We start from the raw sequence: 5,950 nt of genomic DNA, 5'->3' as shown, positions 1-5,950 counted from the left end.
AAGTATCATTAAACATTGAAGTACCATTAGTAAAATGTTCATGTATCCACAGTTATTCGTTTTTGAATAACAATAAAATAACAAAACCGCTACATGAGAAATCGAGTGAATATCCAATATTGTAAAAATATCAAATTCAAACGCTCATAAAAATTTAATTTGATTTGCTTGTAGACATTTTAGATTCTGAGTGGAACGATGAATGTATTGATTTTACAATGATGTGTGTTTATTTTTTTATTTTTTATTTTTATTTTTTTTGTGTCTGTGTAGACGATAAGTAGTAGAAATAATGCTACGATTTTCAACTTCAGTATCTTGTTCGATCAGAAAGTGAATATCGTTGGTGCATTGGGGAGGTCAAAATTTAAATTTCCCAGTAGTTTTGTCATGAGTTTGTCTAATTTTCTAGTTTTTTGACCTTACATAAAATTCATAATCAGTATTTATAAAAAAAATAAGTTGAAACTAAATTTAAGTGTCAGTGTTGAAAGTATAACCATATCCTATTCACTATTGTAATTTGAATTAGTCTTATTTCTTTTACATTAATGATTTGTTATTTTAGCATTAAATTATATATTTTATATACACATAAATTAAACATATTTTATTTTATTTGTTTAGGATTTGGAACATTATTCTTTTTTACATTTACACAGTTTATTTTTATAGTCATTTTAAGTACAAATTTTGACGAAATTACATATTAAAAACCTAGGATAACTATTTTAGTTATTTTGTTGTGATTGTATAATATAATTCGTGGGTACTTGAAACTTCTAAAATATACTTTTATATATCTATGATAGTACCACGGTTTTTTGTTGATGTATAACGCGTTATAAGTACCTAATAGATATTATGATATGATTAATTTGGAATTTGTTATAGGTCAATTTTTTTTTAATACCATAGATAAGTATATATATGTCTAATACATAGACTGATATACCGTCTCCGCTCAGAATCGTTTTTCTTATACAGTGATATTATATCATTGAATTCAAATTTAATACTGTCCATTATACAGTGACCCACTTCTAACCTACTGTACAGCAGAGCGACATCCACTTACCCACCTTTTTTTTTTTTTTATAAAGGTAGACAAACTTATGAACATCTTAGATTTAAAATGAAAAATTTTTATGAATTATAAACTCGAAATAATTAGGTAATTTTCGTGATTTTTCCGTATTTTGTCAAGATTTAAACTTTAAATGCTTCTAAAATAAAACTGTGACGAAAGATTTTTAATATTTTTCAAATGTCATTGTAACAATATAGTAGGATCCTTGTATTAAATGATCAAACTTTCTTACTTAACATATAAAGTTTTATTGACATTCATAGAAAAAAAGTCTAATAGAATTAAAAACAGAAAATGTTCCTAAAAAGTTCAAAACAAATCAGAATATTTTGAACAACTTATCGTGTATTGGAAATGCAAATATAAACAACCATTGAAAATGTCATGTTGTTTGTACAACACGAATGTACACACCAAAAACCAAAATCGATTTTGTGGAAAACTTGGTCGATTGTACAGTCTGGCCATATTTTGAAAACCAAATTCTTCGACTGATGAGAATAACAACCACTGTGTGCCTGTGTCTTACCTCACGATTAGGCGTCGGAACCAAAGATACATAATACAATTATATATTTCCCTAAATTATATCTAGAATGAAATGCGGTTTTGAAAACCTTTTTAAAAAACGTTATGGCACAAAAAAAAATCTAAAACTAAAACAAATGAAAAAACTCTGCGTACTTTACTGCTACAGGCTGCGTAATATTGGGCCAAATTCACTGTTTCCCGGTGCCAATTTTTATTTCCAGTCTGCCAATGCGGCCTTCTATGCACCGTCTACTAGTATAAGGACTATGGGTGTAACACGATTGCGCTCCTTCTTTACCTTTTTACATGCAAAAAACGCAAGACTTTAGCGCCCCGTGAAATATAGGTCTTGTCCTTCTAACAACTTTCCAATACACTACCTATTTAAAAATACAGTCGAAGTGGTAAACTTAACGTTGAAGTTAAAAGTTCGATTGGTTTAACATTAGTACACATTAGTATACAATAGGTAGGTACTTAAAACTTTTAATATTATTAATACTTTTTTTTAAAATACCTACTAATAGGTATTTGTCCAGATATATATAAAATAACTTAATAAATTATATAAGCTACAAATTACATTTAGTTGTGTATCAAATTGTATGTCTTTATGTCATACCTACATATTATAGCTTATAAATATTTGGAAAGTTTCTGAAAAAAAATTTGACAAATGTTCATTATGCCATGCTTTAATACAGTCGAACTTAGTTAACTCGAACTTTTAACTTCAATTTTGAGTTTTCATACGTATATTTATATTTTTAAGTATCTCTATTTGTACTCGAATCTTTTTTTCTGAGTATTCGAATACGTATTTTATACGCCTACTCTTCAATATAGGTATCTGTACTTACTTGAATACTTTTAGAAAATATTTTTTATAATTATAAGTCAGCTTTAATCAATCTTCTAAAAAGATACTTTTTGTTTGTATTTAAATAGTATATTTCAAGTACTTTTGTCAGTAAGTGTTCAACAAGTAGGTGCAAATACTTAGAAAGTATTTACATACAAATACTAGTCTAAATATACTTATTTCACTCTAATAATACTTAATATTTTTACAATGTTTCTACTCATACGTTATCAGTGTTGGCGATGGTGAACAAATTGTAGGTATAAATGTTTGGAAAAATATTGTTAACTAAATCGTCTTCGTCCATACGCAGTCTTGTTAAGTACTTATTCGAATACTTATATTTAAATAATTTTTTGGTATTTCAATACTTTTCAGATAGGTACATTTTAACAGGAGTATTAAAACACTTTTTATTTGTAATTTTGTTCCAGAATATTTCATCATACCAAAAATAAGTAGGTACTTGCTTTAAAGTTGTGTGGGCTGGGAACGAACAATGATATTCCATAACGTGCTCGGGGACCGAAATATTTCGTGCTCCACAACCCACCGATCGACCTGGGTAATGTATATATGCGGAGATTCGCCGAGCAAATTCTATGAGTGCTAGTGAGTAGGATGGGGTGTGCATGTTTGTATATATTTGTAGGTGTGTGTGTGTAGGTACATTGTAGGATTACCCAGTCGTTATAGTGAAATCACCCCGATCCATCTGTTCGAGGGTCGTGCCGACGAGGGATGTGATGTGGCAGGTGGGTGGGGGGAGGGGGAAGGGGATGGTGTCAGGTCTGTTGCTTAGTGACGTCGAACCACATCCTACTGAATCGATCGTGAAAAACCACCCTTTAATAAACATAGTACAGTGGTTCCCATATTTTTCCGGAGGTGTCCTTTTTTACCGGTAGTCATTTGCGCGTCACTATTGTTAATTTTAACGTTTTTTTGTTAGAAATGTACGTATAGTTCCATATTTGTATTATGCATCATTCGCGCAACGATAGTTTAGCTTACGTCAAAATGTCGTACATAATTTTCGAATTAATATTATTTACAATAGAACTGAAAAAAGGTTCATTAATATATTAATTTATTTTTAATTAATATTTACTCAAACTATATATTGTGTAGGTATATTTGTATTATAACTATGGCTATAATGTGCCTAATTGATATTCACACAATTTATTTTTAATACATTTTTCCCCAAACCGTATGTATGACGTAAAGTATTTGTTTTTTGGAGTAAAAATGTGAGTTAGTAGTTTAAAAATGTTAAAATAATTTGATTTTGATGAATTTTATCGAAATTTTAGCTTTAAATGCTAATTTATCAAAACATTGTTTCTATGTATACTTATTATTTTTAAACTAAAAAATGTTAAATTATTCATTATCTATATGACTATAGAGTACCTAGGTACCTATATAATATATTTATGTACATTTATATAATTATGACAATAATTCAATTGAATTAATCAAATTGATTTTCAATTGTATGTATCTATTTATTATAATATCATGACAATCATGGCATTTTCAACCTACGATTATTTTTTATGCCTTTCTATCATTCAGTATTTTTACACTGCACGAAATTGTCAAAAATCAATGTCAGTTATACATTTCTCTTTTTTTCTCTGTGCGTATATTTTTAATGGTGAGAAAAAAAGTGTGTCACTCATTTCAATACTGAAAATTAACCTATAGCACAATATTGGAGTTCAAATAGGTACCTTTATAATTTGTAATACTGTACGTTTTTGTCTTCCCGTTTTTGTGCTATCAAAGTCGATGACAACAATTGTAATTTCAATCGCATTCTGAAAAGCTTTTTTTTGGGCTATTAATATGTATTTTTCCTACTAATTAAAATCCCTTGTGTGGATTTGTGTATAGTTTAGGTTTAAGTTATATTGACGTGCTTAATAATACAATTATATTAGGTAATTCGGATTATGCTCTTTCTCCGTGTAAAATAATCAACGGAGCAAATGCGACAGTCGTTTAAGGGTAAGCAAGTACGTATCCATGACATACATTAACTAGTATATAAAAAAAATGAGAAAATATTATAAACATAAATTGTTTGATAAAGTTTTTTGAATTATTTTGATTGTTGTTTTATCAGAAAAAATTTAAATTAAAATTTGAGAATGAAGTGAAATATATAAAAAGTGAGGAGATGTTTTAAATCTCTTTTAGTATCTATGTACCAAAAATATAGTAAAAGAAATTGAAATTAAAAATAGCTGTCATTTATAAACTATTTAGACAAATACCAAATACGGCTCGGAAAACTAACTATTATTGCTAAAACTATCTTGTTTTAGGCACTTTCCTCACGATTAAATAGCAGTGTTATATTAATATTTTTAAACAGTCCATGATGCACTCACTCCTTGTCAAGGGTAAAGTGAGAATATTATTTTTATTTTTATTTTGAATCGTAAAATTGTTTTAAAAATATTTTACACAATTTTTACATTGTATTTAGATACAACACTTCCATATATCAATATATTGCAATAGTTATCATAATTGTAAGTTAAATATTTCACGAGAAATCACCGGATAAAGCTGAACTATTCAAAATTGCGTCGCCTTACGATACACACAAAAAATATAATATACTTAATAAAACCATATTATCTAAGTAGTGTAGGTACACCTACAGGCTACACGTTATAATAAATCTGCTATATTGTAATGATTGGCACAATACTTCACAGTTGTATGTTTGTTGATGTTTCTATCATCATATAATTATTGATTTAATGATATTATGTTATACCATACAACAGGGGTGGCCAGCGAGAATAGACTCGCGAGCCACAAAATATATTACTAAAAATTGAAGAGCCAAGATGTAAAAAAAATAAAAAAGGTCATATTAATATGAATAATTATTATATATTATATGACCTTTTTTTTTACATCTTGGCTCTTACGTTAATTTACGTCTAATGTAACGTTAAGATGCGAGCCACAAATGTCTATGATGCGAGCCGCGGTTTGGCCATCCCTGCGGCATATAATATATGTTTATTGGATATATAAGGTGGTACATATTTATACTATACGTAAGCAGATCGATTAAGACGTTGCTTTTGCAAATTGATTCGAGCATCAATACCTACATACATAGGGAATTAAGTTTTTAAAAGTTACAATTTATTTTTAAATAAAAACTTGATTAATAAATGTCTAGTTATTTCATATACAGGACATTTGGTTTTAAAATGTCTGAAATAAAATAATCGGACGAGAACTGCTATTTTTACAAAAAAAAAAAATTAATGATCAAACGGAATTATTACAAAGTAGAAATAATTAGTTAAATTCTATCTCCGGGCTGGTATCATAATAATTAACAATGTGCGTGTATCGATTATTTAAATTGAATGATGTAATTATAAGTTAAAATAACAGTGCTCGAATTGGAATTATTAAGAGGACGCCAC

The sequence above is a fragment of the Acyrthosiphon pisum genome, chromosome X (genome assembly GCF_005508785.2).
Source record: "Acyrthosiphon pisum isolate AL4f chromosome X, pea_aphid_22Mar2018_4r6ur, whole genome shotgun sequence".
Lineage (NCBI taxonomy): Eukaryota > Metazoa > Arthropoda > Insecta > Hemiptera > Aphididae > Acyrthosiphon > Acyrthosiphon pisum.
This window is presented reverse-complemented; position numbering follows the sequence as displayed.